This window comes from Schistocerca cancellata, chromosome 6, assembly GCF_023864275.1.
Source record: "Schistocerca cancellata isolate TAMUIC-IGC-003103 chromosome 6, iqSchCanc2.1, whole genome shotgun sequence".
NCBI classification, from domain to species: Eukaryota; Metazoa; Arthropoda; class Insecta; order Orthoptera; family Acrididae; genus Schistocerca; species Schistocerca cancellata.
Genome location: NC_064631.1, coordinates 516,134,729 through 516,161,415, shown reverse-complemented (window position 1 = coordinate 516,161,415; position 26,687 = coordinate 516,134,729). Strand labels below are relative to the sequence as shown.

At 39.7% G+C, this 26,687-nt stretch overlaps 1 protein-coding gene across 1 annotated transcript in view; it reads left to right on the top strand.

The window, feature by feature from the left end:
• LOC126088408 (uncharacterized) overlaps window positions 1-21,048 on the top strand; it is a 1,096,577-nt gene extending 1,075,529 nt beyond the window's left edge. Inside the window, exons 8-9 of the mRNA XM_049906547.1 lie at window positions 12,012-12,097; window positions 19,888-21,048. The gene's annotated coding sequence lies outside the window, so the exon portion shown is untranslated. The remainder of the gene's footprint in view (window positions 1-12,011; window positions 12,098-19,887) is intronic.
• Window positions 21,049-26,687: the final 5,639 nt, after the last annotated feature.

The following is a 26,687-nucleotide window of genomic DNA, read 5'->3' as shown; positions in this document are numbered from 1 at the left end:
ATCTCCATCGTTCAAGGTGGTGGACAGCTTGGTATGTCAACACCACATTCTTGTAGAATTCATACTCTTACATCAACGTAGAATTAGTGCAGAAAACCAAATATAGTGCTCCATGATCATGGGGATGGACAGGACATACGGATATTGCAGTAATTGCTAGTAATTAGGTCAGAAGGTGAAGGACATTAAGTCTTATGCTAGTCACCATTCAGAATTACACTAGCATATCAACTGATCTGAATAATTATTGGTATTCATTTGCTAGTTACTAAACATTTATGTGCTATATATTACAAAACATTATTCATATGTCATCATACTACAGTAATCATTGGCATAACATTTATGCATTAAGTCATCTCGTTACAGTAATCATTGGCATCATAAGACATCTCATTACAGTAATTATTGGCATTCATTACCCAGTGACAAGGCATTTATTGCGCATTATTCAGAAGTCATCATTCAAAACAGGAGTTATTGCGTGTAGTGTTTACATATGATATCATGCAAGTGACATAAGACATATTTAAAATGTAACACATTGTAACTATTACTCAAGGTCTGCAGTCCAATAATATGTAGATATAATGGATTCAATACAACAGAGAAATTTGCATTATATTTAGGACTAGAAATATATCTTACACTGGTAGCATTATTTAGTTATATACTGGTAATAGTTGGGACTGGAACCAAAAATTTTTGTGCTAGCAATGCATTGCGTTTGGATCGATAATTAATTGCTGGGGGATGAAAATATTTGCTTTTGACTTATTGCTGGAAATAAGGATTAATAACGTCATTCGTCATGAGTCAGCTGTAGCAAGGTTATGAAACAAGTAGTGTATATGTGATCATATTCATGAATGATATACACAACTGGGTAAAAAAAATGCAAGTACTAGAACAGGTTTAATAACTAACAGCTTATAGCATATTAATATCATGAAAAGCTTCTCCTAGAAAAGATACAAAATGGATTATTGAGCTGAAAGAAGAAATGCATATTATGCTGAAAAGTAGTGAACTTCGAATTAACAGGTAATGAAACGTGTACTCAATATGTATGTACTCCAGCTGTCTTTCCCAAAACATTCAGTCATTATACTATGCGACATAGACATACTGTCAAAAGGAACTGCAACAAATAGTTAAGTAACTACATAGCATTTCTTAACTAATAAAAATTATATATACTCCATCATTATCATCATCTGCAAAGAAAAACTTTATTATTCATATTACCATAACTTCATATACCTATTCATCAACATTTATTATCATCTGCAAAAAACTAGACACATCATTATTCATTATTCATATTACCATTTACTTCATACAACTATTCATAGTATGAAGTTTCTTACTTCTAGCGTATTTCATCACTAAAATTAACATGTGTAGTTCTGTCTGACAGCCTGCAATAATCGCCTCGTATTCTGAAAGAAAAATAATTAGTTAAGACTGCTATCATATGATGTGTATAGCATATTCCTATTAATGCTTGTTAATTCTCATCCATTTACTCTTCATGACACGGTATTGCATTTTTTTTCGTTCATTCCGACGGTGAAATTTCAATTTCAGAGTAAACCACTGTGGTTTGTTTAATTTATTTCTTGTACACGTTATTGCTTTCTGAAAATGATGAATAAGGATTAATATCTTGCATTTAAATCACGTACCCATTAAATGAAAACTTGTTTCTAGTGATACGACTAAGCATACAGCATAGCATGACAGAAAACGTATTATGGCAAAAACATAGACAGTTTTCAAGTGCAAAAAATGTAACACAGTATCATAGTGTAGTAGCAAAAAATGTAAAATAGTCACGCTGTTGAGATATCATGAGACAAAATGTCAATGTCAACTGGTGTTTGTTACATCTTAAAGATTTCATAGTACATACAGAGAAAAATTCTACTTTCGATAGGAAAACAATCATACATACACAAAAAATGGATGTCTAACGACAAGAAAAGCGACCTGCTAACCATACCTTGCCGGGTACTTGCCAAGAAAAAATACGATCATTATCAGTAAGTAGTCACATAAATATAATTGCATAAGTGGCCATATAAATATCAGCAAATGGCATTACAGTGTGATAAATCATAAAGTATGTTCATTCAATAAAGGGTTTAATATTGGAGACATGATGATTGCCCTTGCTTCTTCTGGTTCTCAAAGTTTCGACGTGCACTACATTAGGGTGAGGAATGCTTCGTATTCTGTATGGACCTGCGTATAGAAGTTCAAATTTACTGCATCTTCTCTTTCCTCTGTTGGATAAATAATGCGTGCGTACTAATATCTTCTGTCCAATGTGAAAGTCACGGCGTGTACAAACCTGTTTTTGCTGTCTCCTCCAGCGCTCTGCGGCACGTTTCTTGTTGTTCAGCGCAATGCCAATTATTTCATGGTGGCGTAGTCGACGAGATGTAGGAAAGGATACTAATTCTTTAATTTTTTTGGGTGGTTCAACATTTTTCAGTATAACAGTCGGAGATAGCATAGTAGATTCATTTGGTATGGAATTAATTACATCTTGGAATGAGAGTATGTGTGCGTCCCAATCAATATGTTTTTATGGCGGTATATTCTACACAGTTTATCAATTTCTTTCATCAGTCGTTCACAAGGGTTCGAAGAATCGTGATACTTGGATATATAGATCGGAGAAATGTTTCTAGCTCGTAACATACGTGTCCATATCGCAGATCGAAATTGTGGTCCATTGTCGGAAATTACTTTCAATACATGCCCTACATGAAATAGAAAATGTTTTACAATCGTATTCGAAACAGATTTAGCAGTAGCTTTGCGTAACGGAGTAAAGGTAACAAATTTCGAAGGGAGTTCAACAGCGACAAAGATGTAACAAAAACCTCTGTTAGACCTGGGAATCGGACCAAAAATGTCTACAGCGGCCATGTGTCTCAATTTAACGGGTACAATGGGATGCAACGGAGGAATATGTGAAGTCGTGTCTGATTTAGCTTTCTGGCAGATTTTACATGACGCTAAAACTCGTCGAATACGTTTCTCCATGTTCGCAAAATAACAGTTCTGTCTCAGTATAAGAAAACATTTTCTGGCACCATAATGTGCGTAACTTAAATGAATATACCAAATTAATTTGTTAACAAACTCGTCAGGAATACATAATAACCAGTTGTTGCTGTCAGGGTGAGAGCGGCGAAACAGAATGTTCTTGAGTACAGTATAATGGTTTCTAATGGTAACGTTACTCCTATCTTGCCAAAGGTGTTTAATTTCTTTCCACGCGTTGTCTTTGCTCTGTTCTTGTGCTATGTCTCGTAATGACGATGAAGTGAAATTTTCAAATGCGACTTGTTGAACATACATGACGTTAGAATTTCCTTGGCAGAAGTTGGTTGCGATGTCTTGCTGATTGTTGCTGAGAGAACGGGATAGTGCGTCTGTTACAACATTTTGTGTATGGATATACGGAATAGGATAATGTTTACCTTTAAATGTGTCGTGCTGTTTAAATTGAAATTCATACATAAAACCAGACATAGTGCCAGGGACGTTGTCAAAAACTGGAGCTTGCTGTAAAAGAATTTTGCGTAGCTCTGTACGTTCGTCGTCTGTATTTGCACTGCTTTGTTTTACTTTATCAGGAATCATTTGCATAACGTCATAGTCAGCTTCGTCTGGTGTATTATAGTTGTGTACGTACGTATCTGTGAACAATGTGGAATGACAGTCCGTGTTACGCGATGTAGAAATGACCTCTGTTCGATTGATTGCCTGTTCATCTGCAGATAGAGCGTGCTGAAATTCTAATGCCAGTTGTACATTTTCATCCTTTAACATTAAATAGGAATTTTGAAAGTCAATAACTGCGTCGTGTTGTACCAAGAAACTCGTACCTAAAATAACGTCTGTTGTCAATAAGGGAACAATCCAAAAAAATTGAGTGGAACGTATGACCTGCAATACAAAATGATAAGTGTGTCTGTAATTTTACATCTACTCCTTTACCAGATACTGCTCCTTTTACTTCAGTTTTGCCTAATGGTAACGTAGGATAAATATTCTGTTTGTTGCATTCGTTGAAGGTTTCTTCATTTATAACTGACATTGGTGATCCAGAATCGATTACTGCTGAAAATGTGGATGCTCCAATATTTACTTCAATTACAGGGTGGGAAATGGCTTTTTGAATAACTGGTTTTTCATGCAAAAGTGTGTCTCGGATGTCGTCAAAAGTAATAACATTCTCGTGAATGACATTCTGCGTGTCAAAAGTAGTGCTTACGTTGTTGGAAGATGCAAACTGTACTGTATCTAGTCAAATTCTTTCTGACGTGCTGTTATTTTCTGGAGGATGCTGTGGCATCTCGACTATTTGTACTGTTCTGCTATTTCTTCCTGACGTATTAGGTTCGGGATGATACCGACTGTCTGGTTCATTCATGATAATCTGTTGTTGTGGTTGATTATGCTGCTGGTAAGATTGACTGTTATTAAACGTACGCTGAAAACTGTGCTCTTTACTTTTACGTCTGTCATCATAGTCATTGCTATACGGCGCATTGCGATAGGAGTTGAAATGATGCGTATTCTGCACGTAGTGATTCTTTGTTGCTGTGCGTTACTATTTGGTGGAGCCGACGCTATACGTGTAGGCGGCGAAACATTAAAGCTTGGTTGACCTTGCAGACTACATTGTTGGTTAGGTATGCTAACCGGCTGGTTTTGTTGCTGTTGTGGGGAAAAACCTCTATTGTTGCCAAAATGTGTCTGCGATAGCTGAGAATTCGTAGATACTGATGATTAAAATTTTGACTGTTATTAAAATTATGCTGGTATTTCTTGTCATTTCGGGAGTGTCTAATGGAAACTGTCACTTTCGATAAAACTTGTCATATCAGGTTTTCTTTACTCATTCTTAATCCTAGATAGATCGATAGTTGAAGAGCTGTTTTGATAGATATAAAAGATAGTAGAAGAGAAGGCAGCAGTGCAGAAAACTAAAGATGAAATAGCACTACTATGGCTCGTGGTCCTGTGCACGCTACGGCACATATTCATCGAAGCGTAATGAATCCCCTGAGGTCTCTTACGCGCTGCAAATAAATTTTAGTTTCTGCGTTACAGGCCAAACCGGTGGAAGTGCAAAAGCAAATCGTTGTATCCAGTTCAAAGGGTGAATCTGTGTTCTGTCATTATTAAATACTTTAAATTTTCTCACGGATAGAAAGTACTTATAATCAAAATTTTCGTCTCTGAATGTCTGAACAGGTTCACGATTGTATGACAATCTGTTTGTCTGTGACTGTTCGGAATCTAAGTCACGTACTCTCTGTAAATTACCTAAATTGTACTGGCTGTATGAGTGAGTGAAATGTTCGGAATGTGGCGTATGCTGTGCCGTGTTAGAGGCTGAAACATTTTTCATCTCTGTCACTTCTTGCTGTAAAGATGACAATTTTCTACGCAATGGATTTTGGATGAACTTATCTCACTGATTGTCTGCTGTAAGTTTTCGAATTCGGGTGTTTGACTGAACGAAATTGGTGACGTATCGTCTGATTTGGTCTCATTGTTATTTTCGATAACATCAATACGACTGGACAATTCAACAAATTTTTCAGTCAATGCTTTAACCTGATCATTATTTTTAGTGTCACAAGCATTAATTTGTTTTTGGATTTTACGTGTGGTTTTGCTTAATTTCTTAACGCCTGTTTTAATGGCATCGGGATCCTGTATTAATTCCAATTGTTCAAGTCTGCTGGTCACTGTCTGAAAGTCTACTGTGTGTGTGGCTGTTTTTGTTTTAAGATCAGAGATTTCATCATGCAATTCGGTGTTCAACTGTTTGATAGTATTGATTTCGTCTGATACTACAGCAATGTTGTTGTCTACGTATGTTTTTGCTTTCGTAAACAATTTACGATTATCTTCCTGTCTCTGTGCAGTAATTGTTTCCATGACTTGTTTCTTTACTTTGTTCTGTTCCTGTACAAATTTACCGTAACGCGTTTTACTGTTTTGTAGGTGGTGATTAAAACGTTCGTAAATTTGGCTGTTTTGTTGTTCAAATTTCGTATCTACTTTCGCATCCAGTGTGCGTGAAAGTTCTGCTGACACTAATTTAAACTCGTCGAGTAACTGTGTTGCGTTTTCAGAGCATTGTTTAGCGTCTGCACTAATTTCATCTCTAAGTAATTTCGTTGTGGCTGCATGTGTATTACTTAATTCTTGTTCTACAGATCTAATTTCTTCACTACTATTCCTAGCACAAGCCTTAATTTCCTCACGTAATTGTTCTTTAGTATCATGACATTGCACGGCAACGGCTGCAATCTGTTCATTAATCTGTTTACAGTTCTCATTAATTTGTTCGATCGACCTGTCGTGTTTTTCATTCGACTGTTTGAAACTTTCATTAAGTTGTTTGAAACTGTTGTCGTGTTTTTCATTAAGTTGTTTGAAATTGTTGTCTTGTTTTTCATTCGACTGTTTGAGATTTTCATTGAGTTGTTTGTTTGATTCATGAAGTTGTAGCAATAATGCCATAACTTGATCCATGCCAATATTACCTACTCTATTCTCTGTGCTGTTTGATGGCGTATCTGCAATTGTCACGTTTTGTGTAACCATTTGGTCATTTTCTGAATCTTGAAAAGGTTTGCCAATTGAATGTGCACTGTTGGTCACTACACCGGAATCGAATAAATCTGACATATTTTGAGTATATTGTTCACCTTCGTTAGAAACATTTGTCTGTTCACTTTGTAAAATTTGCCAATCATGTGTGTCGAATTGAGAAGCGTTCATTGTAACGGATCGTGCCGCGTCATCAATTGCCATTAAATTAAGTGTGGACATAACTGAATGTGTTTGTTCATCATCTGGAATAAAATCATTACTAGTGATCGGCACGTACTGATTATATGTAATTAGAGGATTATCACTATTACACTGAGTGTCGCTAGTATTATCGGTCAAATTATTCGAGTCAGCTTTTTCACTCATTGCACATCGCGATGTACTGTTAGCGGCATTTTCACATATCAAAGTTAAGCACAAAATGAAACAAAGACAAAGCAAAAATGGAACCAATACAATTACAACAAAGAGCAATAAATTGCCGATGATATGTGAAAGAAAGAGTGACAAGTTAGTAAATGCGTTGCGCCAGATGCAAACTACCTTTAACAATAGTGTAAATAAGAGCAGATATATGACTACTTCTCAGAAATTCACAAAGAAAATACGATCCTGGCCTGTTGTCGACAAGTGTAACCTCCCAACAGAAAAGTTCCGTAACCTACCAATAATACTATATGACTAACCTGCCAATTAAATTGCGACTCACTTATAACCTTTCAATAATTGACTGTGACTTTAAACCGATGAATTTTGGACGTCAGCAGCGCTGCGTCATGTCCCAGAAAGATCATTCTGAATAAATTGAAAATTCTTACCTCAATAAGGTCGCCGGATAACGCGTACATATCTGCTCCTATAAAAAAATTTTCTGGCACAGCCCTGTGCAATGCTGGCCGATAGATTTGTCATGTATAAAAAGAAACAACTGATTTTTCTTTACAATAATCGGGATGACCATGGATTGGAGAAATTAGTAAGTTCTTTAAATTGAGATGAATGATTATCAAAAGTTAATTTTTTTATAAGAAAGATTATTATTAAGAGATTTTTTAAAAACATTTACATGGGGCTTGACATAACAATAGTACAGATGCGCGAGCCTGCTTTTACCTTATATTATATCGCTCAGGCTCCACCATCGCTCCACCACGACCGGCCCAGCCAACTCGATACACACGACTGCTCGCTAGCAACTACTTACTGCTACTGCTACACAGTTCCTACTGCAGTCAACACTGCTCTTTGGCCTCAGATTCTCTTATAGCTTACATATCGCAGGTAGCGCGTGAGCAATCCATCGAAATTACATCAGCTCGAGTGCGCTAGCAACAAATTCCTTAATCATGGACCTCTTACAACCTTGAATCCTGCAGGACTGTCCATAAATCAGTAAGAGTACGAGGGGGTGGAGAGCTCTTCTGAATAGCACGTTGGAAGGCATCCCAGATACTCTCAGTAATGCTGATGTCTGGGGAGTCTGGTGGCCAGCGAAAGTGTTTAAACTCAGAAGAGTGTTCCTGGAGCCATCCTGTAGCAATAATGGACGAGTGGTGTGTCGCATTGTCCGGCTGGAATTGCGCAAGCCTTTCGGAATGCACAGTGGACGTGAATGGATGCAGGTGATCAGAAAGGATGCTTGCGCACGTGGCACCTGGCAGATTCGTATCTATACGCATCAAAGGTTCCATATTACACCAAATGCACGCACCCCACACCATTACAGTGTCTCCACCAGCTTCAACAGATCCCTTCTGACATGCAGGGTCCATCAATTCACGGGTCGTCTCCGTAACGGTACACGTTCATCCACTTCATATCCACTCGATACAGTTTGAAATGACGCTGCCGGCCCCTGTGGCTGAGCGGTTCTAGGCACTTCAGTCCAGAACCGCGCTGCTGCTACGGTCGCAGGTTGGAATCCTGCCTCGGGCATAGATGTGTGTGATGTCTTTCGGTTAGTTAGGTTTAAGTAGTTCTAAGTCTAGAGGACTGATGACCTCAGTTGTTAAGTCCCACAGTGCTCAGAGCCATTTGAACTATTTTTGACATGATACTCGTCCGACAAGGCAACATGTTCCCAGTCATCAACAGTCCAATGTAGATGTTGACGGGCTCAGGCGGTGCGAAGAAATTTTTTTTTTTCTTTTTGGAAGTTTGTGGTAAGTTGCTATGGTACCAAACTACTGACGTCATCTGTCCCAGGCTTACACACAACTTAATCCAGCTTAAACTAACTTACGCTAAGGACAACACACACACCCATGCCCGAGGGTGAACTCGAACCTCCGACAGGGGGAGTCGCGAGGACCGTGACAAGGCGCCCAGACCACGCGGCTACCCCAAGCGGCGGGAGGCGTGGAGCATCATCAAAGGTACACAAGTGGGCAATCAGTTCCGAAACACCATATCGATGATGTTTCGTTGAATGATTCGCACGCTGACAGTTGTCGATGGCCCACCATTGAAATCTGCAGCAATTTGCGGAACGGTTGCACTTCTGTCTTGTTGAACGATTCTCTTGAGTCGTCGTTGATCCCGTTCTTGAAGGTTGTTTTTCCGGCCGTAGCGAAGTCGGAAATATGATGTTTTACCGGATTCCTGATATTCATGGTACACTCGTGAAATGGTCGTACGGTAAAATCCCCTCGCGCTGACTATAACACTACATTCACACTCACTTAAGTCTTGATAACCTGCCATTATAGCAGCAGCACAACGAGTGTCTGGCCCAGTCACTCGTAGTCTCATATAAGCGTTTCCGACCGCAGCGCAGTATTCTGCCTGTTTACACATCTTTCTATATTAATACGCATACCTATACCAATTTCCTTGGCTCTTCAGTGTAGAATACTGTTGCACAAAAAAGTTATTTGATGATATAAAAGACTAGTGCTACGCTGTTCATTTCTTCCTCGCTCCTGTCACTACACACCCTACACAAACTTTGTTTCACAACACAACACCATACACTCTATCAGCTGATGTCCAGTGTCATAGTGACGAGGTCAGTCTCCATTTTTTGTTCCGCAACTTCGCATTTGTTAGCTTCAAAAACTGAGTTAGCATCACTCTAGAACGAGTCAGTTGTTGAGCTTAGAAAGAGGATAAGATGATAATGTTATGTATTCCATGGTTTGGTGTAAGTTACTCCAGAAAAGAAATGAAAGGAGGAAATAAATAGCGTGAAAGTGGTATGTGAAATGATACATTTTTTATCATTGTTATTATTATTTATGTGTGCTACACATTTTACCAAACCTCTTGTTCATGGTATCTAAGTAATCCTTCAGTGTACAGAATGAGTTGCTTAACGGTTACTTTGTAACTGCCTTTTTAAATAGGTTAGCTTTGGTAGTTTATTGCACAGTTTTACTCCTTGGCAGAAAATGCTGTTTTGATTTTTAAGTTCCTTCTTTAATCGGAAATGTAAGTTCAGTCTAGCTCTTGTCCCACGATAAGGCACAGAGCTATTTATGCAGTAATCAATGTTACTTTTCATGTGGGTACATAATGTATCTTACAGATTATAGAAATATTACGTATATTATGTTATCCTAAAGCGCTGTGCACACTCATGATATATAGAGTGCTCATGGAGTGTATAACTTCGATCTTTGTACGAACTCCTTGTTATCTCTGGAACTGTATGACACATATCATCACGATAGATATGAAATGAATGATTTACGTTTGTTTTATCGACTGTGAACGATGCGGTGTAATCTTATGTTGTAATAAATCTCATATTGCATATTTTCTGCTTCCATTCTATTAGAAATTAGAAACCCCGTTGGACTCGAAGTTACTATTTTTGGAATATCTCAATTCTTAGAAATTCACTGAAATACTTAACCTCAATAGTGAACAGCTCTGAAATTGTCACAAGAAATGTACACCAGGGTCACAGTGATTCTCAATTATTTGCGAGAGAGATTGCCTGAAAATAGAATATTTTTATTGAATTGGTCTCCCATATACTAAGCTCACTAAATTTCATCTCTCTCGTATGCTTTTTCGATCAATATTACCATTAATGCATCCAAAATTTGAGAGTAAGTAAAAACTGTCATGGAAAGTTTTCAGTGAGAAATTTTGAATGTGATCCGAATTAAAGACTTTATTAGCACTTTAATTAGATGAAGACACTATTGATTTAAAGAAATACACATATTGCACAAAACTTTGAGCTGTTCCCAACATTCATAGGTCCATTCACTCATTATCTCTATACTATCGGAATATGGACAACAACGTTGTCCGCAGCTGACATGTCTCTTCTCTTAGGAACAACTGTATTTCAGTAATGACCAGTCTTACCGTGGACGAATCTGTTTTCTTCATCGCTGTCAGAAGATTAGACAGACTGATGAGTTTCGCAATTTTCCATAATTGCTTCAGAAGCGTAAGCTTCAGAACCACTTCCGGCACGAAAGTCACTTACGTTACTTTCCCGATCATGTTCCTCTAACAATGCTTCCTTTATAACGTCTTCCGCCAGTAAAATTTCATTCCTACTTGCCGTTTTTACGTTAATGAACTTCACTCTCACTAACACAGCAGATACCCAAAGTGTGTTTCAGGTTCACAAAGACCCTTCAAAAATATTTCTATTAAATTAATTTAACAACAGCGTCTCACTGCCTCGAACGTCTATCTTCTACTAGGTCTCAATAAATGCTGAATTTAGATTGGTGGCAGTGAGCAGTAGCACATGCACACTAACAAACAAAAAACTCCAGGGTCAGAATGGTCCTGGCGTAGCTTCTAGGGTAAAGTAAACACATCTCTGTGATACGTAATACTAAAGTAACAACTACTTACGCTCTTGGCTGGTGTGAACTTTATTCATGAACTCTGATGTTTGGATTAATTATTAATAATAGTATTAGTAATTAGTTCAAATGGTTCAAATGGCTCCGAGCACTATGGGACTTAAATTCTGAGGTAATAAGTCTCCTAGAACTTATAACTACTTAAATCTAACTAACCTAAGGACATCACACACATCCATGTCCGAGGCAGGATTCGAACCTGTGCCCGTAGTGGTCGCGCGGTTCCAGACTGAAGCCCCTAGAACCGCTCGGCCACACCGGCCAGTTATTAATTAGTAATACACTTCGTTTGTTTTGAAAATTTGATCCGGTGCCATGGTTATTTCTATTTTGAAGACAATAAATTACTGCTCCACACCAGAAGACACCGACGGAATATATCACTACGCGTTCTGTCCGCAAAATAAGCAGTCACTTTAATTTAGCGCCCTCTCGAGGACGCTTGAAATCTGTGTATGTAATGCATTCACTTATACTACCACCAATTCACTTTTTGTTTCATAAATTTGTTTCATGCAACAGGTCCACATTGAAGAACTGTTGGGAAGACACAAATCCACAGTGAGTCAAGGAAGTTGGAATCGACGGAGCATCTGGAAACAACGAAGGTACGTTCATATTGTTTCGTAGTGTGTACTTGTATCAGTCAATAGAATACCTTACGTCATATTGTGATTCACGTTATTAGGCAGACTTTTTTTCATCTCTATATTATTACTCCGTAGTATAAGAATTTCAGAAGCGTTACAAGATTGTTTTTTGACAGTGTATGTCGACTGTGACGTCAGCAAAGTTATTGCTTGATACAAGCAATGTTAAATATTGTCAAATGACAACTGATTTATCAAAGTTGTAAGAGATTTTGTTGATGGTTAAGATCGGCTACCGGATGGCAAATATAAAAGCTAGTGTGAAGCAACCGACTGAAATAGCTCCAGATATAGAAACTCAAATAGTCCCGTCTAGTCTGACATTAGATCAGTTACTATTTTGTTATAAAAATTCGAGCTAATGAGAGAAGATTTATTTAAGTAATAAGATTATTTTGCTGAAAAGCAAGATGCCCTTACTATTGATTTAATTATGAGACAAAATCCGATTATTTTTGATACAGTTAAAAAATAAGATGCAATTGCTCCTGATTTAGCTCAGAAACAATACTTGGTTGTTTCTGGTTTAGTTAAAAGACTGGGTGCAATTGCCACTGAGTTAGTAGAAAGACAGAATGCTATTGCAGCTCATTTAAATAAAAAACGACAGGAGGCTACCGTATCTGGAACTTCTGAACTTGTTGTGTGACAGGATACTATCGCCAAAGAAGGAAAAAATGACATGACTGTACTAAAGCAAGCGTATACTGTTTTGATAGAGTCTGTACACAACCTTTCAGGAGATGCTAATGGTATTAGGAAATATCAAAACAGTTTATCCGAATTTGTTCAACAGTTAACTTCTAACTTGGAGAATCCAACTTTTGAACATATTAAAAATATCGCTGAACAATTAGAAAATCAACGTAGAATATTGCCTGACGAGTTTAATACTTGGTCTGCACTAAGGAAGGGCAGATTGTGGAGCTAGCTGATAAAAAACCCAAGAAGTTGTAGGGTAGATTTCTGCAGAGGTCTGGGTCCAACCCCAAACGGCTAGTTGGAAAATGGAATATGGGTGCTCAGAAAGAAATCAACTTAAGTGAGGAACGACGTCCTGGTAACGTGCGTTGTCAGAAGCAATCTAAGGTAGTGTCTCAGTCAGCAGTATACGCTGAATAGGAAATGTAGCGGCAGTGGTTACGTTTGATACAGGTTTTGCAACGAGTGTTATCCCTTCTGGATAGTATGAAAACTTATGTCAGATAATGCAAGTGCCCACCTTGCCGGTTAGTAACTGAAGGACGGTAGGTGCCTTTGACACGAAATCCAAAAATATTATGCGCGTTCTGTTAAAGATAGGGAATGCAACAATAATGGACACATTCCTGATTGGACTGCATAATTGGAATCGATTTTTTCCATGAGAACAAGGCCATCGTAACCTTGTCCTTGGAAAAATATACATTTGTGATTGATGGGCAGGAGGTGGCAACTGAGGGTTTGAAAACATCCGTTGGCCTAAGGGCTTGCCTTTTCACGTAGAAATATCGATGGTAAACCTACAGTATGCACTATGTCTTCATCAATCGTATACTGACTGACTGTGAAAGAACTTACACAGTTACAGAATTAGAAGCACCCACCACTGTTTGATATTTGATAAGTTTGAGTACTATTTATCTGGTGAACTTACAAAAGTATACTGTAGCTACAAGGCTCTAGGTTTCATGTTAGATTGCAGATTAATACATGCTAGGCTATTTCTGTGGTCATTAGTTATCCAGGAATATGATTTTGAGATAACTTATAGAAAAACTGAAAATGATGTAGAAGTTGATGCGTTGTCGCGTTTGCCGGAGGGATTGCTGGAGACGCAGAAGTCTTCTAAGAAAAGGTACGGAGTTCAAAGTTTTGGTCAGTAACGACGATGTGTACCGACCATATAATCTGAATCTGTGTAATGACATGGGACTGCTACAGAATGCTCATCCCACATGAGGAAAGTTAAAATGGTGGTTGGCAATCAGTCCCAAAGGGGCGTTAAGCAATCATTACTTCGTGCATAATGGTGCATTGTTTTATTAACGTGATACACGGATAACCATGTGGTGTGTATACATTCCAAAAGAAGGTCGGAAACGTTTAACTTGGAATACTCAAAGAGCCGGCGGCATTTTGTACTGGCTAAGCATGCCTAAAAAATTACGGTGTATTGTTATTTTCTAAATATGTGAAGGAAAGTGCAAAGCTTTTTTAAGAAAATGTGTAATGTGCCAAATCTCGAAAGGAAAATTACATCCTATCACCGCTGACGAATCACTATAGATTATTTCAGCAGACAATTGTGTACGCCTCTTGACTTCAGGTGCAGGTACCCGATACATCATTGCAATGTATGAGTCATTCACGAAACGTATTGAACTATATGGCTTAAGAAAAGCAACCACCACCCCCGATATCCGCAGATTTATAAGAGAGTATATTCCTCACGTTGGCAAAACGAACACCATTTTATCAGATAATGTACATAGCTTTGTGTCAAGAAATGGAAGCAATTTTTACAGATATATGATATCAAACAGATAATTATACAGGGTGGAGAAAAACCGTGTCACGAAATTTTAACCCTGGATAGCTCATGCCAGTAGGAACCAAAATTACTAATGTTGTGTAGGTCAACAACGCACAATTTTTAAACTACGGAAATTTGATGCCACGCGCTCCGATTTCCCGAGGGATTACCCTGTTGCCGGATGCTCTCGACAACGCATGACAACGAATGCTTTGCCTGCCGGAGATGGCGATGTGCCCAAGGCGGCCCGCACGCTCGGTGATAGCGAACCTGCCTTCCACTCTGGGGGGCCTCAGTCCCGACACATCCATTGTAGTTTCGTGACAAGACATACCAGGAACAAACCCATCAACAGCTATCAGTTCGCGTACAAAAAGTCTTGTACAAATTGTGTCGGCACTGAAAAGACCTTTTTTGTTGCTGGGACATTGTTTACTTAAAGCAGGCGATCGAACTGGCGACCCTCTGAAGGGACGCAAGCTTGGTAACGTCGAACGGTGTTCTGCCGAACACTTTCAAACATTCCTGGCATTGCCCTGATGTGATTGGCGGCATGTTGAACGTGATCCATTAATTCCTTTCGTTTCTAAGTGGTTCGCATATGGGTGGGTGAACTACAACGTTGAAAACTCCTCACAGGAAGAAGTCCGGTGGCGTGAGGTCTGGTGATCATGGAAACATGTCCTACGAGAACCTTCCAATTACCCGGCCGTCACAGAGATCATTTAAATATCCGCAGCACAGCACGACTGTTATGTGCGGGCGCCCCATCCTGCCGCAATCACATGCTTAGCCGTATATACAGGAGAATGTCTTCAAGCAGGCCGGGTAGAGTTTCTTGCAGAAAGTAAAAGTAAGTGGCGCCGGTAAGTCGAGGAGGTACAGGGACTGTCCCAATCGGATGTTCACCCACAATGCCTGTCTAAGTGTTGAGCGAAAACCCTTCCTGGCGTCGGTGGACTATGTGACGTGAGGATTTCCCCTTGCCCAGTAAGGCCATCCCGATGGAAGGTGCATTCATCGGTAAACAGCACAATGGCGGGGAAGTCGGGATCTCGTGCAACACGTCGCAGGAAACACCGGCAGAAACGTAGCCTATGTTCATAGTCCGCCACAGGATTTAGGTCTTAGACAGGGTGGAAACTAAATGGATGCTGACCTGATCCCTCAAAACCTCCCAGACTAAGCGGTGAGTAACCCCATGTCGTGCCCAACCCCTCGAGTACTTGTCGTAGGTGCTTCCTAGAAGCGGTCGAGAACAGTTTCTTCAAATTCAGCATCCCGTCGTGTTCGAGGTCTTCGTGCGTCACCATAACGAGCCTGTTTCGCCAAATCGCAGGTGAATTGCTGTAAACGTTTGCGAGTGTGGGTGGCATCTTGCTGGGTACTGTATCTCACACAACCGTCCCTCTTCATGTGCATTACCGGCGGCTAGTCCATAACAAAAACCATATCTCGCTGTTCTTCAAACGAATACTGTGCCGCCCTGCTTACTGTGTGACTAAATCGCAGGGGACGTGTGTGTGCTCTGATGCGAAGCTTAAATGTGAATGCCTCTGGCGTGAGGTGAAGAGAGACAGAAATATGTATTCGACACGTGTGCGTATCCAGTTGTGACATCGACAGGGCGAGGGACGTTTGTATGTGTGAACCGACAACCACAGCACTGTCTGTCAACTGGCAACTGACGAATGGCAACAAAGCAATCCCACGGTCAATCGGAGCGCGTGGTGCCAAGTTCCCGTGATTTAAAAATTGTGCGTTGTCGACCTACACAACATTAGTAATTTTGGTTCCTACTGGCGTCAGCTATCCAGGGTTAAAATTTCGTGACAAAATTTTTCTTCACCATGTATGAGGGTACCATGCCAAAGCCAACCCCATAGCTCTGGTTTTCAGGGAAATCAATATGTTTGAGGAGTAACTGTTGTAATAGGCCACATATATTGATCGATTATCCACAATTATTAGAGAAAGATTTTAACGACTTAAAGGGACTAATGAATGGCTTACACTATTACCCATGGCTGCCAGAGAAGAATCTTCTCTAAAGGCAAAAGTTGGACAAGCTTTAATCACGCTAATGTGCAGGGAAGAAAAGAAAATATTATATTTTGATGCCAACTGAAGGAAGAGCAAGAGTTTGAGGTAGGGGACAAAATACTTGTGTGTAGCGACAATAGATGTTCTAAGTTAGCGAAACGCAACAAGAAGTGGCAGATGCTACCCTCTGGTCCCTATATCATTGTTGATATACCTCGCGAGGAAGCGTATCTTCTGTAATTAACTGGTATGATACATATCTCAGGAATGTACGTCCACAAGGACATGAAGAAGTATTTTGAATGAGTCCACCCACTAGAAGCAGAAATCTCTTGTAAATTGTATATTGAGTAGTAAAGATCTAAGTTAGTAGACATACACTCCTGGAAATTGAAATAAGAACACCGTGAATTCATTGTCCCAGGAAGGGGAAACTTTATTGACACATTCCTGGGGTCAGATACATCACATGATCACACTGACAGAACCACAGGCACATAGACACAGGCAACAGAGCATGCACAATGTCGGCACTAGTACAGTGTATATCCACCTTTCGCAGCAATGCAGGCTGCTATTCTCCCATGGAGACGATCGTAGAGATGCTGGATGTAGTCCTGTGGAACGGCTTGCCATGCCATTTCCACCTGGCGCCTCAGTTGGACCAGCGTTCGTGCTGGACGTGCAGACCGCGTGAGACGACGCTTCATCCAGTCCCAAACATGATCAATGGGGGACAGATCCGGAGATCTTGCTGGCCAGGGTAGTTGACTTACACCTTCTAGAGCACGTTGGGTGGCACGGGATACATGCGGACGTGCATTGTCCTGTTGGAACAGCAAGTTCCCTTGCCGGTCTAGGAATGGTAGAACGATGGGTTCGATGACGGTTTGGATGTACCGTGCACTATTGAGTGTCCCCTCGACGATCACCAGTGGTGTACGGCCAGTGTAGGAGATCGCTCCCCACACCATGATGCCGGGTGTTGGCCCTGTGTGCCTCGGTCGTATGCAGTCCTGATTGTGGCGCTCACCTGCACGGCGCCAAACACGCATACGACCATCATTGGCACCAAGGCAGAAGCGACTCTCATCGCTGAAGACGACACGTCTCCATTCGTCCCTCCATTCACGCCTGTCGCGACACCACTGGAGGCGGGCTGCACGATGTTGGGGCGTGAGCGGAAGACGGCCTAACGGTGTGCGGGACCGTAGCCCAGCTTCATGGAGACGGTTGCGAATGGTCCTCGCCGATACCCCACGAGCAACAGTGTCCATAATTTGCTGGGAAGTGGCGGTGCGGTCCCCTACGGCACTGCGTAGGATCCTACGGTCTTGGCGTGCATCCGTGCGTCGCTGCGGTCCGGTCCCAGGTCGACGGGCACGTGCACCTTCCGCCGACCACTGGCGACAACATCGATGTACTGTGGAGACCTCACGCCCCACGTGTTGAGCAATTCGGCGGTACGTCCACCCGGCCTCCCGCATGCCCACTATACGCCCTCGCTCAAAGTCCGTCAATTGCACATACGGTTCACGTCCACGCTGTCGCGGCATGCTACCAGTCTTAAAGACTGCGATGGAGCTCCGTATGCCACGGCAAACTGGCTGACACTGACGGCGGCGGTGCACAAATTCTGCGCAGCTAGCGCCATTCGACGGTCAACACCGCGGTTCCTGGTGTGTCCGCTGTGCCGTGCGTGTGATCATTGCTTGTACAGCCCTCTCGCAGTGTCCGGAGCAAGTATGGTGGGTCTGACACACCGGTGTCAATGTGTTCTTTTTTCCATTTCCAGGACTGTAGATATGGACTTTCCTGGAAGAAGTCAGTACCTTCTGCTAGATATTTTAGTGTGAATTAATGTATATGTTACAAATTATATCCTCAATAATCCTGTCTATGCTGTATATGACTAAAGTTGAGGAAAATCAGTTACAACCCTTACTGGATAATACATGGACTTCAGCTGTGGGAGCATGTTAATTAGTTTGAATTAGATTATGGATCTGTCTAATTTTTTGTTTGACAGTGGTAAAGTTAAGATTATTTTCAATTGTTAATGTATCGTTCCATGAATGTATGTGGCCAGGTACCATGATGTCATGAATAGTTCAACTATGCTGCTTTGGGAATAATAATCTCTACTAATTGGCAGTGGTTTGCTGCAGTTAACGAGAGTAATATTATCAGATTACTCTCGAATGTAATTTTTCTATTCTGCGTGTAGTAATTCATATCATTTTTGTATTTCTGCTTCTTAGCCGAGATGTTCTTCCCCTTACGGTTGGATGGATTTCACCATCTTGACGGAAGTATTGATGTCTCCGAAAGTATATAAATCTATCAGGTGTGCTAGGAGTATTCCAGTGAAGGAGAATAGTGTTAACTAAATTTTTAGATATGGATGGAGTTAATGTATTGAAAGCGGAAGCATGGTAGATTAGTATTCTAATAGAAGGATCTTCAGATAGTTCAGTCATCAATAAGATGGGAAAAAAATTTAAACAAAGATAAATGTAGTGAATTATTAAATGTTAATATATGCTGAACGAATGTGAGTGGACATGGTGATAACAGTCACTTTAAATTGTTAACTGTAAGTGTCAGAGGTAAAGCGAAGGTGGTAGTTCACGTCTATGGTTTTATGTGGGCAATTATTCAATCCCAAATTGACTGTTACGTAACGAAGAATTGTAAGGTGAATCTATCAGAGTAGTCAGTAATGGACACTCAACATAGAGGCAAATGAAAAACAATGATGTATCTTATGAACGCTGTACAGTGTAGGGGTATTGGAAGTTGGTTATGGCGTGATAAAAAGTTCCGCTGTGTAACGGACAGCATTGTTGCTGGTGTGCGGCGGATCAACTGTTTTATCAGTCTGTCTGCTGGCAACAACAATATTACCAACTTCAGCTACATGCTTGCTAATGAGCGCGTGCAGTTTCTATACGCTCATTATACTTGAAGAACTAGTAGAAACTGACAAAAGAAGACGAAATTGATTAAATTAATCACAAAGGTAAACTAATATACCATGTATTCTATTTAAGAGAGAACAATGAATACTGAAATGAGCTAAATTACTAGTTCATAATCCTTGTTGTCCAATGAGATGTATTTATTTCCAGGAAGCTTTGAATGTAATCGATAAATAATTATGTGTTATTTGGACTTTTTCATGTTTTAGGTATCCGGTGTGAAGTAGCAAGTCAGACACAGCTGCAAAAGCAGATACCTGCATTCAGCTGCCCCATTCCAGCAACAGACCGTCATTGGCTAAAACTTAACCATCTGCTCCATCCGACCGCCACTACGAATACCAAGACGATGAATATATGTCAGCGCATTACTATAAAACTTGTAACCAATGGCCTACTTGAAAAATAAATAGCTGAATGTCAAACAGTACGTCAATGTTTCATAATCTTACATTCCAAATGAAATTATGAACTGTATATCTCACACAGACTTTGTAGAGGTTCAGGTTCGTACTTATGAATTTAAATCGAATTGATACTCTTCAATTTCATTCTTGAATCTGCAGTTTTCGTGTCTGGCTGTACTTAAACCTGAACACATATCTGTACATCAATAATTTTTTCACTTAAGTATTCCATTGAATGTTTTCCTAAGAATATACCAAGTACTCTATTCATAATACCATTCACTTAAACTCGAGTAATGTGTGTCATGAATTTGAGGGTCTCTTTTTTGCGAGTTTTCCATGGAACCGTGCCTGAGTGGGGAGACATGAAAAACACCTATAACATTCTGGCATCAGTAACGACTATCCAACTTCATGACTAGCAAGCAGTCACTCAACAGACTGATCTTGTAACGCTATGTAAGCGTGATGGTAAACTGTTTCCTGAAAACCTAATGCGTTATTCATTGTTAAATACGTTTAAAAATCTTGCGATAACCTAAATCTCAATTATCATAATAATGAATAGAGTGCATAACTTAGTCAATATGATGCATAACTGCAGTTTACCTAATGACTTCGAATGAATCTTTAATGGCAAAAAAGAATGTAATGGACTCTTGAAATGAAGAAGGGACATCGATATTAGACCAACTAAACTGCTCAGTACGTGTGCTATCTTTAAGGCCCAATATTTAGCCGTTGGAGACGAATTTAACGTATTTTATTCGACTATAGAAACCTTACATTTATTATGTTACTTTAATGCGCTGTACGCTGTCGTGGTAATCTTTGCTCTGTACATTGAGTACTTATGGAATGTACAACTTTGATCTTTACAAGAAGCCTCTGTTATTTCTGGAATTGTATGCGATGTTTTATCACATGAGTGAAATAATTCACTTGTGTTCTGCCACAGATTTAGAAATGTACAATGTAATATTATGTTGTAATAAATCCCATTTTGTATATTTGGTGCTTTTATTCGAATACAAACTAGAAACCTCCTTGTACTTTAAGTAAATTAAATACTGCTTTTAGAATATCTCAATTCATAGACTAGTCATTGAAATACTCAAGTAAATACTTCTTTGTAGTACATAATATTGAAGTACCTACTACTTACGCTCTTGTCTGGTGCGATCTCTAATAATGTACTGCTATGTTTGGATTAATTATTAGCGACATAATTAGAACATGCACTTAATTTGTTCTGAAACTTCATTCCGATACTCAGCATAATTTCTATTTTGAACATGCCGACGAACGGAATATTACGCTACGCGTTTCGTTCGCGAAATAAGTAGTTCTTCACAGTCTACAACCGATTGGGAAGTGTTCTTACATGATCTAGTCGAAAACTACACTGTTTTGAATAGGTCTTTACAGTGAGCTCTACTACCAGTTTTGGTTATTATGCCAACAGCTGTTTTTTTTTAGTCTGGAAACTGTTTTCATACTTTGTCCATTTGTTACCCATAAAAGAATTACATAGCTAAGAAATGTGTTTACATTTAAACAATATGTAGCTTAAAGATACTGACTGTTACATAGTGATGTAAGTACTCTAAGGGCACAACATGCTGATGATATTTTTTTTGCAAGAACCTTTGCGTGTTTACACCACTTGAACTGATAATAAATATTCATTACAAGAAATTTTGAGTTTGTTATGCATTCTCTAGAGATGCCATCTAAGTTTAATTGAACAGTGTAATTTTCCCTCTTCAAACTGAAATTAATGTCTACTTTATTGTGAACAAAACCCTTCATCTTCCAAGAGTTACTACAACCAACAATCGAACTGATTCAGCTTACTGTATTCATCGCTGTGTCTTCATCCGATAATTTTTGCCCCTGCACTTCCGTCTATTACCAGACCCATGGTTTCCGCACACCACAGTATTGTCCCATCAACCGACTCCTTATGTTAATCAATTTGAGCCATGAATTACATTTTCTGTCAGTTCGAGTCAGTACTACCTCATTATTTATTCGATCTACTCATCCAGTCTTCAGCATTCTCCCGTCACAAAGCATTTGGAAAGCTTCTATTCTCTTATTCTATAAACTGCTTTTCGTCTGGCCTTCACTTCTTGAAAAAGGCTAGATTCCAGGCAAATCTCTTCGAACAGGGCTTCCTGACACTTAAATTCATTTTAGATGGCAACTAATTCTTCTCTTCCAGACATGATAATCATTTTGTGGCCTGTCTGCATTTTGCATCCTCTCGTCTTTCGCCGATATCTGCTACCTTACTGTTCAAATAACACATGTCTATTGGTTTTAGTGTCTCATTCCTCATTAAAAAATACGAGAAGAGTCTCATTTCCTAGTCTAATTGCTTTGGCATTACCTGATTTAATGCGACTGCATCCATTTCCTTCTTTTACTTTCATTGATGTTCATTTGTAGCCTCTTATCAAGACAGTATCCACTCCATTCATCTGCCCTTCCCAGTCATATGTCGCATATGACAGAACTGCAATATCGTCGGCAGAGCAAAAAGTTTTTGTTTCTTCTCTGTGAACTTCAATTCCCTTTCCAGATTGCTTCTTGATTTTCTTCAATAACAACAACAGTTGAGTACAACCTTGTCTCCCTTCTCAACCAGTTCTTCGCTTTCACCTCTTTTGACTCTTACAACTGCAACCGAGCCAGGTAGTTCGGTTGTCAGCACACTGGACTCGAATTCGGTAGGACGACTGCTAAAACCTCTGTCCAGGCAAATGCTTGGATGGTTCCCTTGAAAGAGCACGGCCTATTTTCTTCCTCAGCCTTAATGGACAGAATCCGATCTTGTGCTCCGTCCCTAATGACCTCTTTTCAAGGGGTGCCTAGTAAGTAGGAAAGTCAGGTTCAATTCCCGGCCTTAGTTCAAATTTTCACTCACCGCTTCCGTATATATACATAAAATAATATCAATATTAGACCCGTAACTTCTCTGAAATTGTGCCATTTCTTTTATAAATCCCAATCTTTCTTCTCTCCCTCTCGTAACTACAGTACAGGCTGTAAATAACCATTTTCTCTCCGTACTCTATGTCTGCTACCTTTAGAATTTTAAGAAGTGTATTCCAGCAAACAATGTAAAATGCTTTGTTTTCCATCTATTATTGGAACAAAATCGAGAGATAAAGATGATAAGTAATACAAGGAAGTCATATGGCCATTATTGCTTGCAATATGTTGAAGTGATCTGGTGAATAACATTGAAAGCTCCATGAGGATGTAAGCAGACAATTTATTGTATACAAAAAATGGAAAACCCTTTATACTGTATGGAAGATATGCAGTACTCTCCAATTATATTATTAGCTACAATAATCGTAGGAAACAGTAAATAGCTTCGCGTAACGATTGAGGGCAACGTAACGTGAAATGACCACATAAAACAAATAGTAGGAAAAACAGGTGCCCAGATGACGTTTACTGCAAGGATCTTAAAGAAATTCATTTTTGAAAGAAATGGCTCACAAAACTCTTGTTCTACCAGTTCTTGAACGTCGCTCGTCACTTTGGGGCCCTTACCAGCTTGGATTAACAGAAGAGATCGGGTTACAGAGATGCTCAACGGATTCCAGTGGCAGTCTCAACAAGTACCCATCAGAGGTAAGAACTGTAGTTACTATAGTGATTTGTTGAAACTTAGAAATAACGTTAAGCTACACGTTTCGCCATTAAAATTGAAACACCGTGACGGAAAGTAAATAATGATATTTTACGTATTGTGTATATGGAGAAGAATACGTGATTCAGAATGGAACATTCACGATGCAGCGGAGTGTGCGCTGATATGAAACTTCCTGTCAGAGTAAAACTGTGTGCCAGTCTGAGGCTCGAATTTGGGACCTTTGCCTTTCGCCGGAAAGTGCTCTAAGAACTGAGCTACGCAAGGACGACTCGCGACGCGTCGTCGCAGCTTCAATTCCGCCTACCTTCCAAATTTCGCAGAAGCTCTCCTGCACAGAGGAATTGAAGTTGTGGTCGTGAGTGAACTTGGGTAGCTCAGATGGCAGTGTACTTGCCTGTGAAAGACAAGGGTTCCGAGTTCGAGTCTCGATCCGGCACACAGTTTTAATCTGCCAGGAAGTTTCAATACGTGATTCAGTCTGTAGATTATTAGAGGGTTATAACAATGGCAGCAACAACGTCTGTAGTACAGCTGGGTACTGGCTCGAATTCAGCTTGGCTATAGGTTAGTCAGACCATGCTTCTTGGCTGTGAGACAGAGTTGTACAGTGCTAGTGTTTGCCGACTGCTTTTGTGCCCGTCTCTCAGAAACCCACGACCAGTTATTTTCAACGAATTAGAGGGCCGTGAAGCGTCCAGACCAGGAAACTAATCGAACATTTTCTGCATCGATGTATATTTAGACAGGAAGCGCAACAAGCGGTCTTGCTTTGTCTTGTGAAATGGTAAGGCCATTTAGATCTCGAGTATAAGGCACTGCTAGCGTCCTTATGCCGTCAGAAAATAATCGTGTTTTGTTACCACTGCCGCCTCACACTTTGAACCCTCCTAATACCGAATATTTTTTCATATACTGAGTATCACTATGGTCTCTAGTGACCCCCCTTAGAATCTATTTTTTGCTAATAATACTTTGAATGGATGATGAACGTAATCACATTCCTTTTGTTCTTTTCACCATTTAAAACATGGCGGTAGTGGAATAAACATAAATCAGAATGCAAAATTATGTTTAACCATTTATTTTAGTAAAAGATACAAGCGATTGCTATAAAATTACAAGTTTTTCGAACAAATTCCAGAGCGACTAAGATGAGAAACTACCGAAGGGTTTTTACATTCAAGTCATACACATTTTAAACACTTATCAGTGAATTTTCTATCAACAGATCTTTCAAAAATTACACGCGATCCTCGTTTTTTCGTCTGTAGTGCTGGTAAAAGTACTGGGGAACCAATATTGTCTAGGTTTCTGTAATGGGTTACTTTCCAATTTCTATGAGGATGTCCACTCCTTTCTGCCCAGATTGGTAAACGATGCAGCCATGTTATAAATACATTCGATGCGCTAATATTAATCGTGTTATATTACTAAGCACCTCCTGCTGATCGTTTTAATGTACGTTCTAACCTGTTTGTCCATTATATCTACTCCTTACATTGTTCTGTTACAATTCGGAATCATCACTGGCATAGATTCTTCGCGATTTACCACTTTCTTCCATGAGTGCTTTGTACTGAGCAGAGTTACAACTTTCACCTTTTTTGGACAATACGAAGCAATTGTTACATCCTCTTTAAACCTTAAAACGGCTGAATATCTGACTCAACGTTTGGTCTGAGTGAAAGCTTCTAGTACTTCTCCCTTGTTTCTTTTAATTTGTCCTAAAAATTTGTGACTGATTTTCAAAAGTACTCTCACCAGTCTAAGACTAGTGAAAAAATCGTTAGCTGTTACATTTCTGCCACTTCTTTCTAAGCCCTTCACCATATCTAAAGCAACCATGTTGCCATGACCAACTTGACCAACGTGATTCTGGGCATCCGCGTAAACCTACAGACTCAGAACGTAAAATGTTGCATTATCACATACAGTCTATAGCTTAAATCCATATTTTCCATATTTGAGGAAATGTATTGCCAAAAAGGACATCTACCACGAAATGTCACAAGTCGTTCTTCAGTACGTTGCTGTGAGGAACATAAGCGTCTCGAAATGTCTTTATCAATCATTTCAAATATTTCTCTGGCCGGAACCAACATGTCAGGTGCACGACTGCGGCATCCCACATCCGTGTCATCGAATCGCATGCATCTTGAAACCTGGGTAAAACTATTTATAGCTATTGCTTCACTGAAAATGGGTCTACCATCGTCTTTACTCCAAGGATGTGAAATTTCTTCATTATAGGCCTTCTAAGCATCTGCCGGGATCAAAACACCAATAAAACACTTCAGTTCAGCAGCATCTATTGTGTACATCTACTACCGTACACGAGACTTCCCTCTTTGTAAGTCCACCTTAAAATTTCGTCAACTATTTTCTTCCTAAGAAAGAAATGAAAAGCTGATCCTATGATGTCCACATCTTTTACAGCGAACTTTGTTGGGCGTGGCTATGCTCACATTATGTAGCATTTTTTCCTCTCTTCTCAACTCATATTTGTGTCACACTACTTCTTTGTCTTTTGACCTAAGCCAAGAAGATAAAAATTATACATCGTGGTACTAGGGACTATCGAGCGTATATAGTAACTTAAAATACAGTAAGTATTTACCTATTACTGTCAGAAGTATGTGTCAGCTCATTTAAAGGTTAAACGTTTGCACTGCCCAAATTTCCTTACGAAATTGCGTTTGATTCAGGAGTATTATCCTGCAACACGTTGTTTCTCCATTACTACATGAGATGTCAAAATCTGAACCACTGTTGCTCCAGAGAGAGGATTATCTTGCATTAATATTTCGATCACCTCCTCTTTGGAAAAGTGACGAGCCGTATTCAACTAAAATAACAGACACAGAACTAGTCTCCACAAGCATGTAATAAATAACTGACGGCTATGAAGTCCTATCAACAACCGTACATT